The sequence below is a fragment of the Falco cherrug genome, chromosome W (assembly GCF_023634085.1).
Source record: "Falco cherrug isolate bFalChe1 chromosome W, bFalChe1.pri, whole genome shotgun sequence".
In the NCBI taxonomy this organism is placed as follows: Eukaryota; Metazoa; Chordata; class Aves; order Falconiformes; family Falconidae; genus Falco; species Falco cherrug.
Genome location: NC_073719.1, coordinates 17,958,053 through 17,973,055, shown reverse-complemented (window position 1 = coordinate 17,973,055; position 15,003 = coordinate 17,958,053). Strand labels below are relative to the sequence as shown.

General features: G+C 42.8%; 1 pseudogene; it reads left to right on the top strand.

Moving 5' to 3' along the window:
- The window catches only part of LOC129734560 (ankyrin repeat domain-containing protein 26-like), a 63,667-nt pseudogene that overhangs the window by 1,871 nt on the left and 46,793 nt on the right, over positions 1-15,003 (top strand).

Here is a 15,003-nt window from a genome sequence, read left to right as displayed (position 1 = left end):
CACCTGTGCCCTCTTAGTGCTTGTGGGTGTGATGTGTGTTGTGAGTGACCACCAGATGCAGGTGCGTTTCAGGGCTTCATGTTGGAAGACTTGGTATCATTGGAAATAGAGGTGAAGAATAGGAAATAATGCAAAGTAACGGCAACAATGTGTGCATTGGTTGTATGAATATCTCAGGTTTGCTGCTCAGGATTTCCAAAAGCAAAATCCTGCACCAGGAACATGGCAAGGATCACACCAACAGGTTCCTTCCATAAAGTGGGTCCTGTAGCCCATAAGACCTCCCGAAAGTACGCTTGATACAGCATCAGTTAGGAGCAGGCAGCTTTCAGAGGTGGTCTAGCAAAACCTTCAGCCTCACTGACAGAGACGGGCACAACTCTGTAGTTGGAAGCACTGTGGGCACAATGCCAGCTAGTCATGGATCCTGGGTCAGAGCTCATCGCTAAGGGAGATTGACCCTGTCAGCTGCCTGTCAGACTGAACTCCAGCGCTCTCATTGCTTGGCTTGTAGCTGCTGGGTTGTCGGCTCAAGGGCCATTCAAAGTGTGTACTGCCAGCCTGCTGTTTCCCAGTGGGGTTGTTTCGTGGCTGCTCAGGCATCAGCAGTTCTCTTCTACTCTGTAGGTGATCAGCGTAGCAGCAGCAGGAGCAGGAACAGAATCTGGGCAGTGTCCCCAGGGCTGGGTGGCAGAAGAACTTCGGTGTTACTGGAGGCCTCTTGCAGGGACAGGCAACCCTGAGCACTGGTGTTCTCTGCCAGCCTGTTCCCTGAAGTGGATCTTCTGTGGAGCACAGCAGGCCTCGCTCCAAGCAGAGCCGTCTCCTGTTGACGGACTGAGAGGCTTGGTTGAGGAGGACAGCAACAAGTCCAAGTTTTCTGAAGGCTTTTCTGTTTGCAGAACTGATAGTGACTACTTGACGTCTGTCATGCTTCCTAGTGGTTGGTAGTAGCAGCTTTCAGATGATTGTGGACTCCTTCATAACCAGTTCTGGTTAGCTTTCAGATAATCTCAGTCAGTCGTTTCTTCAGAGATGAAGAATCCCGCATGTTTCCATGGGAATTTCTCAAAAAGTGGTGGTAGTTGCTCTTGAGCTACTCCTCTGTCAGTGCTCCAGTCTGTTCCCTGTCTGTAGCAAGACATTCCAAATTCTTTGAAGTTTTCTGTATTTCTCTCATCCTCATCTTTGTTGCAGTGGAGGAGGATGTCAGCTGCCCTGTAGCAAGTATCTGTGTTACAGATTACTGTGTTTCTGCATCACCTGCCACTGCATTTGTGTACCTCTCCCTTTCCATTCCCCCTTAGCCAGGGAGCTGTTGTGCTCCTGTCTCAGCAAGGTACCCAAACAATTGCAAGGCTAGTTGAGCTTTCCTAAATACAGAGAAGGACCTGCCTGCAGCGATGTGGTTCAGAACCAGTGCTGGTGTTCCCCTCAGTTCTTGAGGAACTGTGGGATTGTTACTGCATCTCCTTCAAGGGAGGAAGGTCCCAGCTGTTTTCTAGCTTGTTTTCTGCTCTGTTGGGACAGGTGTCCTGCAGAGCAGCAGGTGCTTTGCTTTTGCACAGAGTGAAGCTTGTGCTGATTTGTGCCTCTGATTTAGGGGGAAACACATGCAAGGACTTTCTGGGCAATTTCTTTCAGTATAAGTAGGCTGGTTAATTGACATCAGACCTAAGATGTTCTGTGGTTTGAAGGAGGGGTTTTTTGTTTGTTTTTTTTTCCTCTGGCAAGGCTTTAACTTGAAGAAAAGAGTTTCATTTTCTTATGCTGGTCATGTATTATGGAAACACAGTATTCCCTCCCTGGAGAGGACTTCCTCTGTAGTAGGCTTATTATGACTATCGTAGTTACACGTATCTGAAGGGTCGGGTATTACTTTCCTGTACTCAGGCTTACAGCGTTCTGCTGTCTGGTTTGCTGCATGTAATGGGGGGCACCTTGGTGCAAGTGAGTACTTGGTTTTGTTGCAGTAGTAAGCAAGCTAGAGAAAAAGCAGAAATCCTCGAAGTGCAGGGAAACGCTAATACTCTTTATATAAAGCCCATCTACATCTCTGAGACACTTCTGGCACGTGAATAATCCTAGAACTTAGAGGGTTGCTTGCCATAGTTCTCAGATTCCCAAGCTTTGGTCTTTTTTGCTGTGCCACAGGTGTAGTCCTGCTGGAGGCAGTGACCACCACCTGGGCACAGGAATCTGTGCAGATTAAGTTCTAGAGTGAAGGAAATGGCACCTTACTAAGCAGATGCTGCGGAGGGGTTTTGCTGGCCAGTCTCGGGTGTTTGGTGCGCAACTGCTGTTACTGGTAACAGAATGAGAAATCTTTTCTTAAGCTTGCTTTGTGCAAAGTGAAACTTGTGGTCATAACAATTTACCACAGCCTGAAATTATTTCTCTAGTTGTCTGTTTGTGCTAATTTAATATGTTTAACTTTTAGGACACCTCTGCATCTCGCTTCTGCGAATGGCCATGTGAATGTTGTTACATATCTCATAGAAAACAAGTGTAAACTAAATCTTACTGACAGTGACAACAGATCACCACTGATGAAGGTATGTGGAATATGTTATGCTCTTTCAAGTGGGGCTTGTCAACTGTGCATTAAATGAGAGGTGGCTGGAAGGATTCTTTACACAGCTCTGTGTAGAAGCATGCATGTTGTAATCAGCGTGGAATAGGCATATGTTAGCTCAGCTTTGAAGGTGCTCTTATTTTCCAGCATTGGGAAGCTGGGGCAATTGTAACAGAGTGCTGGCAGTTCTTCCTTTTTTGCGTGTTGTTCCCAGGCTGTACAGTGCCAGCAAGAAGAATGTGTAGCTATTCTGCTAGAGCACGGTGCCAACCCCCATCTGGCGGATGCTGACGGCAACACTGCCCTTCACCTTGCTGTCCGATCTCCTAATACAACCGTAGCGGGGCTGTTACTTGAGCATAATGCCAATATTGATGCTCGGAATAAGGTAAATTTTTGTATTTGTTGAAGAAGTTCTTTCAAAAAGTTGTACTAGTATTTCTCTTGTAGGGTTTTTTTTCTTTTATTTTTAAATGTATTTATCTGTCCTTTCAGGAGGGAAACACTCCGCTTATTCTTGCTATCTCTGAACGTCATGAAGATATAGCAGAGTTTCTTCTGCAGAGAGGAGCTGATGTGCATGCTCGAGATCACTGTGAAAGGTGAGTGGTTTGTCAAAACTCTGCATGGGTCTCTTTAGTATTCTTTAGGTTGGATTAATCAGAGGCATGAGAGTGAGCTCTGAAAAAACCCGGGGAGCCACACAGCAGCTATTTCTGTGTGACTTGTGAAAGCACATCTGCGCTTGGCTGTTGTCATACCTCAGTGGGTGCTTTCCTCGTTGAGGGTTACAAGAAGGCATTGTCTGTGGTGGCCCTTCTGGCAGGAAACATGCTGTTAGCTCAGCAGCACTGCCTCAATTTGAAAAAACATCTCCTGCATAGTGGCGTAGTTTGTACGTGAGTGTTGTCTATGTGGAAGCTTTGTCTGAAGATCGAACGTTTGCTTGTTTTGACTCCCTCTTGCATTTTATGGTTGCTCTTAATATTTAATGAAAACTGCTTTTTCTTTTGCTCATTCAGTAATGAGGACAGTAGTTTTTGAGAGCAAACAGGAATAAAAATAATTACAGTGTCTGTGTCAAATGATCTACTTCATAACATATTTTTGGTGTTTCAGAACCCCACTTATGACTGCAGCATCTGGTGGACAGCTTAATTTAATAAAAGTTCTTCTTCGATATGGTGCTGATCTTTTCCATAAAGACAGTAACGGATGGACAGCTGAGGATTATGCTGTTACTCATGGATATTCTAGGTAAATTTTTGACTTTATTGTTAGAATAGGTTGTCAGTTGTCAGTGTGGCTTTTGAATGTTTTTGGTAATAGCAGCAAGGTTTAATGGTGTGTTGAAAGCTTCAGGACAGACAGTGCTCGGCGACGTCTTCTGATACGTATTGTTCCCTGTGTCTACTATTAATCTGGATGTTGAAGAAAATTTCCGCCCCGAATTGTCTGTTAGATGTCAAGTTTTGATGCTAAACTTGCACCTGCCCAATACAAACTCTAAAACACGTCTGTATCCTACAGTTACCCAGAGGTAGAACGTGGCAAACTGAAATGCATGTCAGTCCTCTCCTCAGACCAGCACCATTGTCCTTACTGACTTCCACTACAATGAGCAGGAACTACCAGCCTTTTCTTTCAGAGATCTAACATATCCCTTTTGTTAAAATCTTAAGCAGTTTCACCCCTCTTATGGATAGCTTTGTACCTGTGCGTATCCCTTCTCTAAGGTGGTTATGTGTGCTTAACAGCTAGGCTGAAAATACTGTGCCGAGCTGGAGCTAATAGCTTCATAGGTGTGGATATGCACCTCTAGAGTGAACGTGACTGTAGTGAATATTGAAGTAGGTAGTAGCCGTGCAGTAAGTTCTGTGTGTATTACTCTCAGTGAATGCATACAAGTATATGAATTCCTACGGCTATGAATACGTGTAGGGTGGATAAGTGGCTGTTAACTGTTCTATTAAACTGTATAAGCAAGTATGTGGTTGTTTTTACCAAATACGTTTCTTCTCTTTCCCTATATAGTCTTTGTACACAACTGGTGGCATACGCATTCCGGGGAGACAGAGACGAAGGTGGTGCACAAGGCGACACAGTACCTGGCATTCCTCACCGGGCCAGAGCTGCTGGCTTGACGTTGGGTGCACCTGCTGTGGACAGAGGAGGTAGGATCTTTAATCACGCAGGAGCTCACGAGGAAAATCACTGTGGCCTTTTCTTTAGGGGGTTTGTGTTGTCAGCGCTCGCTGTGTTCGCCGTTGACTTTAGGGGAGGCATCAGGTGGAGTAGCACAAGAAGCTTTGTGAATATGCTGACTTGTTGCTGGTTGGAGGTGCTTCTTGTCAGGGGTGAGGACAGCTGCGGTTTGTGTGCTACGGGCCCACGTACGGGGTTGTTGCGTTCTGCCTGCCAGATTGCCCATCTGTCTAGGTTTTCATACCGAGAGAGAAGGGGGACAGGGAAGGAACTAGGTGAGTGGTTTTGGGTTTGGGGTGTGTACTTGTACCTGTAGATGGCCATTCAGATTGTGAAAACAAATTGCAAAAGGTTCATCCTGAGTAGTTGTTCATCTTCCTGTGATTGGGAAGCAACAGATGAGTTAGCAGGACTGTACATGTCTTGTTGATTTCCACTGAGTTTGTGCAGTGGTGTTTTAATATTAATGGTTTCACCTGCACTAAGCTGCTTTTAGTGAGTTGTCTTATTTCTCAGCATCAGTTACGGTTGTTTCTGTGTAGGTGCTGTAGAGACATACTTAGGAAAAATCGTCTTGGAAAAGTCACTTGGTTAGAAACAATAATGCAACTTCTGTGTGTACTGTATCTTCATGGACATAGTTTGATTCCAGTAAAAATAAATAACACTTCTACTTCCAGTAATTTTATGAAATAAACGTTAAAAAGTCCATATTAACTTGTGATCCAGAAAAAAAATTGAATTGCCTTGTTATCAAAAAATTAGCTCCTTCAGTGAGTTCATTTTAAATTAAAAAAACCAAACAAACAACTCCTTAATTTTTAAGATCCAGTCTATGCTTATGAGCTCATATAGCCCTAGAGGAATCTTAGAAAACTAATCTTTTAATATAGATCGAACTTCTTGTACTTTACATCTCAGGCCCTACAGTGGGAAGTTCTATCCTTTCTGGTTTTTTTAAGGGTGTTACATCAGAACTTTGTGGCAAATGGGCAGCAGACAGTGTTCAAACACAGTTTATTACTCCTTTTTTAAATATGTCGTGAAATATGAGCAAAACATGGGCTATTTTTCCGAGTTCACTTTTCCCAGATAGGGGAATTTAATTTAGAGCCAAACTTTGTTCCTTTGACTTGGGACTAGTTATTTTGATCTAGTCAGCGATGTGTAAAGTTTCTTGATAGACTGAAGGAAGATGCGGAGGTTTTTATATTTTATTTTATTTTTGGAAAGGGCTTGGTACAGGTAGTTTAATCAACAAAATGTTGCTTTTACCCAAACAGCACTCTGTGGCTGCCTCCTGTGCACATAGATAATTGCTGTGGTACCACATTGTGATGACTGACAGGCCCGGGTTATTTTAAAATATGTGGCTTGAAGAATAATACTGTTGTGTGATTCCAAAATTGATATGCCCTCAGGGAAATAGGGGTTCTTGAACCAAGTGATTTGCTCGGTTCCTTGAAGACAGTAATACTACTAGCATAAGTCCACAATGTTATGGGAAATCCTCACTTGAAGAGGCATAGTAAGTGTGAAGAGCATATTTATGTGGGTTAAGGACTTGGGAAGAGAAAGTGTGCTGTGTTCTCAAACTGTTCATAGTAGGGCTTGTTTTTCTTGAGTAGTACGAATCTTTTTCTCCTTGTGCTCAGTCTCCTGGAAAATGACCCCGGCCTGCTGAGTGAGAGGGATTAGTAGCATGCAGGGAACACTTGGTGGCATTGATTCTGCGGTCTCTTGCTTGCACCCACAAAGCACAGGTCCTGCATCCTGAGTCCCTTTGACAGGCTGCAGTAAAAGCTTTGAAGCCCCTGTTAGAGGAGAAGCTAGACTGATCTTGAGACAACGGAGGAATACCCACTTTGAATTCTTTGTTTTAATCTTGCTCTTCATTCCTATTTTTCTGGGATCTTCAATGTAGTCCTTCCTCCTTTTGCTACTTTTGCACTTGTTGAACATTGTTCAAAATACTCGCCTCTAGTGAGCAAGTCGGTATATTTAAGAAGTTGGCTCATGCTTATTTGAGTGTATACTTTTTGTCAGAACACGAACCTTTTTGTTGATTACAGACAGACTTGCAAAAACCTCCAAATGAATGGCTTCCACCTCTAGCATATCGAATGACAGACTTTTCAGATTTGAAGTTGAAATTTCTTTGGCAAAAAGTAATTATGCATTTTTTCTAAAAGCGAGGGTTCAGATTTCTAGTATGTCTTCAGTGGCAGCTTTTTTTAGCTGCTGCACTGCGTATTGGTGTATTGTTCCTACAGAAACCATTGGTTTTTCGTCATAGAGCTCTTGGAAAAGAAACGAGTGCTTCAGTGTGCTTTATATCTGCTGTATCACCTTTTAAGAAAATTGAGAAATGGAGAAGGAATGAGAAACAATCTTGAGGTCCTTTTTTTCACTCTTACGTGTGTGTTTTTGATAGGAGTCCTCTTGCCACGTCCATTCCATGTATTTGTGGTAACATCAATATAAGCAGGACTCCCTGTTGCTCTGAGGCAAATGTTATGGCCTTGTCACACAGACGTTTGGTGTTGGGTAGCTGCAATAACAGAACCACACCATTCTTACTAAGTAGGATGGGTAGAGCAGGCAGATGGTGATTTGTATTCTAAAGCTTCTGTTCCACAACATAGACACGCGTACACACACAAGCACACATGCATGACACTCACAGCAGTCAGTGCACCCGTTCTGGTCCAGTTGTGGCCTGCCCTATAGCCCTGGGGGAACAGGGTATTCACTCTGACTGCTTGTCATGCCTGCGTTCTGGCTGGTGGCGTAGCTTCTCTCTGTGAACAGTTCAGCATGGTCAAATCAATATATGCAGGGCTTTTACCTCAAACTGAGGTAGGAGGGGGCTGTGTCTGCATCAGGCGCCAGCTGACACAACTGGCTAGCATATCTCCAAAGTTTGTTGGCACCTACAGATTTTTGGGATGCTTAGACGGAGGGATTTTAAGTGTGCTGTATGTATAAAACACTCTACAAATACGAAGGAATTGCATTGGTAGTCAGTGCTGGGCAAGGACTAGTCAAGCTGAGAGAAATGCAAAGTTGGCAGGACAGTAAACTGCCACGAATCTGTTTCGGTGTTTCAAAATATTGGAATATAGGTATTCTACAATGGAGCAAGTAAATGAAGTTACACTGTTTGACACTGTCCCTTAAGAGTAGAGTTCTGTAGGTTGTGATAGGTTTGGCTTCTACTTCTTGTAACTGTAGAGTAGGCTGATGGTCACAGTACATTCTCCCATTGCTACAGCTTTGTTAATGTACTGGTTAGGTTTTCTGAATTTCTGGGAATTCACATTTATTCTGGTGTCCTTGTTTGGTCTGTCCTTGAAAAGGCTTTCCCTAAATGGATATAGGAATGCCACAATCTCCTAGCCAGACATCAAGAACGGGAAAACCAAAGAAAGGTATTCTATACAGTAGCATTTCAACTGTGAAACATGTTGCGTGATGTACAAATACTAACACACCTGTGATGTTTATTATCTTGGAGGTCTCTATTCTGATGGTTTTGGTTTTATAAATTAGGTTTGAGAGCAGGCTTGGGGTGCTTTTTGTTGGCATGTTTTGCACAGGTCCTTTATTACTGAATTGAGTGATTGCTTTGTGTCATTAGTGATAGTAAATAATATTATTTAAAAAAAAAAGCTCTTCTGTTACTCCAAAATGAAAATGGACTTCAATTAAAGTAGAAACAAGTGATCCCTAGATACTACTTTTCTAGATCCCACTTCTACGGTAGGGCATCAAGATCTGTCTGAAAACTATCTCATAAACTTTCTCTCTTGCTTTTTAAAGGAGAATGGGAACTGGTTTTGATCATTGCTTGAAGTTACTATACATGGAAAGCAAAAGTTCAGATAACTTACTCAACATGATATGCCCTTTGTTTTCTTTTCCTTTTAATGATTTTGTCTAAGACCTCGGTTTGGCTCTCATCATACAACTTTATAGAAGGCTACCAATCTCCTATTTATAAGCAACTTCATTTTGTGATGATAGTTAACGAGAACTAATTATCGAGGACTTGAGGAGTGCTGAAATAGATACGATGTGGAGGCTCTATTTGTTTTTTTCCTTTCTGTCCTGGGAATTGAAGAGGCCTTTTATTTCATCTTAGGTGTTGATAATTGAGAGGTTTTCGCACTCTTCAGGCTGGATTCCTAGAGTTCAGGTTTCTTTAGTGCATCAGTGGTGTGCTAGAGTGCGCTATGGTTGAGTTTGCAACATGTGCATCTGGGCCACGCTGCCGTTCAGAGGGATCTTGACAAGCTGGGTAAATGGGCTGTCAGGCCTGTCTTAACAGAATTCAGCAAGGGCAGATGCCAAGTCCTGCACATGGAAAGGAACAACCATTTGCTACAGCACGTGCTGGAGCTGCCTGGCTGGAGAGCTGCTTTGCTGGGAATAGCCAGAGGGTCTTGGCAGAAAGTGAGCTGAGAATGAGCCAGCAGGGTGCCCTGCCGGCTGAGAGGGTTAACGGTGTCCTGGGCGGTATGAAGAGCAGCGTAGCCAGGAGACTGAGGGAGGGGATTGTACGCTGCTACCTGGCAGTCCCTGGCTTGTGTCCAGCTCCCTGGGTATAATTTTGAGCCCCCAGTGCAAGAGAGAGTGGTCTTTCATCCGTGAGCGAGTTCGGTGGAGGGCCATCAAACTTTGCCAGGAGCAGGACTACTTGCCTTTTGGGGAGAGACTGGGGGAACTGGGCTTGTTCAGTGTAGAGAGGAGATGACTTTGAAGGGGACCCAGCAGCAGCTTGCAGCACGTGTGAGGAGAAGCCGGAGACAGGTGCCTCCCAGTGGTGCGTGACAGGAAGCAAAGGTACAAGAGGCATAAATGGAAACAAGAGAATTTCTAATGGAATGTGGGCAGCTTCACCATGGTGAGAACAGTAAAACAGAGAGGTTGTGCAGTCTCCCTCCTTGAATGGTTCAAGATCAGACTGGAAAATTCCTGTGAGCCTAGTCTGACCTCAGAGCTGAGTCCGCTTTGAGGAGGCGGTTGGCTGAGAGACTTGCCGAGGTCCCTTGTGACCTGATTTATCCTGTGGTCCTGTGTGCCAGTTGCTTTCTTAATTGATGAAAGCTTGGAGCGTAGTATAGATTGCCCTGGTTACGCCTGTCTTGCCTGTTGACTATCCTTTTTGGTGCAGCATAGAGACCTGCTGGGGATTTTTCTACCTGAGGATAGGCATTAGATCTTGGTTATGCTTTTTGATGTTTTTTACCTTTTCAGGATAACCTGTAAGTGGGTAGAGCACCAGCTAGTAGAGTATATAAACCAGTAAAATCTCTGTCAACAGTGTGTGCTTGTGTGTGCAGTATGAGTACTTCAGCAGTTCATTTATTTACTGTCTTGCTAAAGCACCAGTATTTTGTTAACTGTTTATTAACGTAGCCTATTCATGCTATGCTGGGCTTTTTTTAGTTTAGAGGTAGTTCTTAAACTTTTAGGTATAAAAGTTCAAAGGAGATATAACTCTAGTCTTTTTTGTTTTGTCAATTCAGTGTGACTTGAAAAAGCAGTTGTTTGGAAAAGCATTCATTCATTCATGCTGTCTTATGTAAAGTTGACTCCCCAAAGTTTCATTCTGCTATGACATGTAGAGTTGTCCAGGTTAAATGTTTGTATGTGCTGGTTGGTTTTTAGCATGCCAAATCTAATTTCAACATGTCAATTAATGTTTGAACAGCAACAGACGACTTGTCGCAAGGAGACTCAATCGGGTAAGACTTTAAACATACCCAGCACATACCTGAGGAATGATTGGAGAGACGCAGTACTCATTTTGCTTTACTTTTTAAGAAGCTTGGAGAAAGAGGGGAGCGATGTCAGTTGGCGTGCTTCTGAGGAAGAGCTCGATTTTTCTCCCAAGGTATGGTGTATTTACAGTAAATGTCCTGTAAAAATAAGTGATCTGAAGGCAAGTTTTCTGGGGGATTGAAAGAAACTACAGTTCTAGCCAATATTGTTTTCTCCTTAGAAGCAGTCTCTGACCTGCCAGCCTTTTTTCTGCTGTGAGTTTTTCCTAAAAGACCTGTAGCTGTGGCAGAGCATGCAGCAGATTTGTGGTTTGAGGCAAAAGAGCCATAGGCGACGAGATAAACCCCCACAGTTTTGTTTGTTCTTGGTCATTTGAGTCAGATTTTAAGTTTATAAGTTACTAATATAACCTGCTCTGTTCTTCCTCAAACACTGTTAATGTTTCCTGTAGATTTCGTGATAGAATCCTAACTGATAAAGGGCACTTTTTAATGAAGATGTACTGAAATTCTTCATCACCTAGTTCTCCTCTCCTCCTCCTCAGGTTACTCAAGAGTGCTCAGCGGATGAGTTACTCAAACGGGTCATCTTTTTTTCTTCTATTGAGATGGCATTCTGTGCTTGCATGTAATCTCACACTGCATGTTTTCCCTCTTTTTTTTTTTTTTTTTTGAATATGCTTAGGCAGTATTCTTTTTGTCAGCTACAAGCTCTCAGGCCTATTTTTTTTTTTGCTAGTGTTCTGAAGAATTATTAACTTCTGCAGTGATGTCTGGAGCATCAGTTCTGTTGCTCTGGGATTCTGCAGCGATGAGGAACAGGTGTTCTAATTCAACCTACTCTGCAATACTGGAGATGCAAGCATGTTTGGTTTTAACATGATTTCATTTTCTTGCACTGATTTAAATATAAATTATGCATTTTTTGGGCATGTTTTTGAAATTTCAGGATATTCTGGTGAGTGTACTTGCAGGGACTAATTAACGCAGTAAGTCTAGGGTTCTTAACAGTTACTTCCCTTGTGCACACTTGCAAGTAAGCATCCAGAAGCTGCGATCTTAAATATAACTGAATTTTACTGAAGTACTACAAATATTAAACCCGGATTTTTTAGAACTGCTATGCATGTAACCATAGTTTTGGGCACAATTTTCAGAAGGGTGCCTGCACGGTATTTTGGGGGGTGAAATACTCACTGAATTGCATACGTGAGGAGTGTTTTTGTACTTAGAAGTACAGGATGGAGCCAGCACCTGACCATTATCAAAAGGACAGCCTGATGACATTTAGTGTTCAAGATTTGATGTGAACAAAAGATTTGTTGTTGTCGTTAGTGGTTTTTTTTAAAAAAATAATTGTTTTTTGGCTTCTTTATTTACAGAAGCTGCAGAAGCCAAACTTGACATTCTTAATGAATGTTTCCCAGCAGTTCAGGAAAAACAGTAAGCTATTTGGAAAAGATTGCATAGTATGCTAATATATAAAAGTAGATTTGCTAAGTCGTTTTTTAAACATTTCTTTTCCTATGGTAAATGAGAAAAGTAGCATTTTGAAAACACAGCACTTAGTCACTTCAGAAAACGTAAGTCATGTTGTTAAAACGAAGCTATTAATCCCCTCCTAAGCCTCTGTCCCTGGCCAAGTCCTTCCTCCATCCTGCCCATCCTTGACTTGGTTCCTTTTCCAGACATTCCCAGATTACTCCATTAATCTGGTAACATGCCTGTTGCCGTTTCCATAACTCCTTTTGTTGTTTTGACATAACTGCCATGTCTCCAAAGACGGTGAATAATGAAGTATCTTGCAAGTCGGTACCAAAGCAAACTGTCTTTCAAAATCGAAATAATTTGCAAGATAAACAAGAAAGTTGGAACAAGAAAAGCATGATTCGGGTGAAGTTTCACAGAAATGATGACTCTGAGATGACAAACTGGAAAAAAGAGACACCTCAGCTTCTCTCAGATAGTTGTGGTCTTAAGGAGAAAAAGTCAAGCTTCAGTAATGGCTTTGAAAGTGATAATAGTTCTTTGTCAGCAGGAAAAAAACCAATGCTTGAAAGTCAAAGACCAAACTCTGTCTTTCTTGAACATGTGGATGATGAAGATACAGAAGAAGAGCAATGTGAAGTAGATAATAAAGTGTGTGAAGCGCTGAAACAAGGAAGTGAACACTTGTGCTTGAATAGGCATGAAGAAAACGTAAGAGCAGCATTTCACTCGAGCACCAAAGTAAGTTATATAAGGATGATTCAATCACAAAGGTATTTTCTAAGGGTAATAAAGGTAAGAACCAAAAGGTAAACTGGATTTCTGTTAATACTTCACGTATATCCATCTTTTGATCTTCCTTTTTTTATATTAGAAAATGCCTTTACTCCTAGCCAAAGCAGTTTCTTAGGTATAAGAACAGCGTTGGGCAGTATTTTCAATATTTTTTTAATTGGTTGCAGTGGTTTTGCAGGAAAACAAATAGGCAGTATAATTTTTCTGAAATAAATTCAGTTTTTCTCAGCTGTATGTACAGTTTTTTATCTGTCAAGATTTATTGCTATTTAGTAAAATACCTGGTGTGATGGCTGAAAGTGAGGAACCAACAAGTTTGAGTCAGATTGAGAGCAGGAAGTTAGTGATTTTCCTGGAGCAAAGTAGAGGAAAAGGAGCGTGTTCCAAAACAATGTAACTGAAATGAAAGCTAGAGTTAGGCTGACAGGAAGAATTGCTTCTCAGGAGCTTTGCAGAGCCAGGGCTAATGACTTAGGGCTAATGTCATTGCTGTCTCCTCAGAGATTCCCATGGAAAAACTGAAGGTGTTGTAAAACAAAGCTCGACAAAGTTTCCCTGTTGTCTTACACAGGAAAAGCATTTTTAAAGTTGTCGATGGGTGGCTAAGAAGGTGCTTGTTTCTGCTATTTCCAGCTGTTTGGTCAATCTCTTCTAGGAAAAATCACCTGAACGGGAAGAAGAGGAGAAGGAGCAGGAAAAGGAAAACACTGGTGAGGAGCTACGAACTGCAGTTGTTGAGGGTGTGAAAAATTCTATTTGTAATGATAGCCATCAAGTCCACAGTGCTTCCAAAGACGACACTGGTGAGAGAAGTGAGTTAGTAAATACTGATCCCAGTTCTTCCTCTATAAATATTAATGCACAGTAAATGAACTGAAATGGTGCTTGACTTCTGAAACAGTAAGTTTTTCCCTTGCCTGTGAACCCTAGTGGGCATTGGCAAGGAGGAAAGTAGCTTTTGTTCCTTTTCGTTCGTTCCTGAAGAACAAATTGTGGCCTTGGATTCCAAACGATGCTAAATGGAGCAGGTGTCATTCTTGGTTTTGTTGCTGTGTTCTCCCTGAAGCGATCAGAACAAAACGCACGGTTGAAAAAGAGGAGGATTAGAGAGTCTTGGTGTGACAGTAGTATTCCCCTTTCTGGCCCGTGCTGTCAGACTGAAAAGTTGTGATTGCTCTTGGCTGAAGCCTGGGAAAGATTTGAGTCAATCTGAGAGAAAGCTGTTCTGTTCCAGTGCCTCACCTTGTCCAGTTTTAAAACGTAGAAAGTCTCTCCAGTGCCACACTTGTGTGTGCTCGAAAGCATTGCCCCGTCAGTCAGGGCTGAGCACTCCGGTACTCACCTCGGGTCTTGGAGCAGGAGGAGAAGGCACACTTTGCATTGTCTGTCTGCAGAGAGTAGAGTGGTGTGGTAGATGTTACCAGAGCGTGTGTAGCTGCTGATCAAATGCTACAGAGCGGGCCTGGCAGAACCTGCTGTATTCCAGGTGTTGTGCCTATACGTGCTCTTCTGTCGGTGCATTTTAGCATAAGCCTGCATTTGGCACAGTGTAAGTAGTCCTAGCTGAGGCTGGAACCAGCAGTTCCCCTCTGCTAGGACGGGTGCCCTCACTGGTCCCTAGCTCCTTTCCCATTTTTGTGTGCGTGTCTCCACGAGAGCGAATCCTGAATCAGTTTTACCTAACGGACTAGCTTAAAACAGAGAAATGAAGATAGTTTAATCTGGCCAGGAACCTACTGAGACTGAGCCTTGCGTGTGCCTAGTAGAGAAGAGATTGGGATGTTGGCCCCTGAGATAGAGACAAGTTGTGTGTTTGGGGTGAGATTTTGGGCTGTGAGCCTCTCCTCTTTTTAAATGGCAATGCTTAGGTGTCTACCTTCTGGGAAGGTGCAGGGTAAAAACTGCTAGGCAAGGAAGATCTTTTCTGGTAGCGCTACAAAAGGAGCATTGTTTCTTGCTGATCTTAGCGTGAAGATGTGTCGGGTGGTGTTTCTATGGTACTTCTTGTACAGTGGATAGTGGTAGTCAGTGGAAAATTCTGGAGCTGTAGACTGGAGAGCAGGTGACCTAGAACACTATGCCACAGGGCTGCAGCGTGGGGGAGCCTCTTCCTGAGCGTGACACAAACCCGTGTTCACTGCTGCTTGTAGCTGT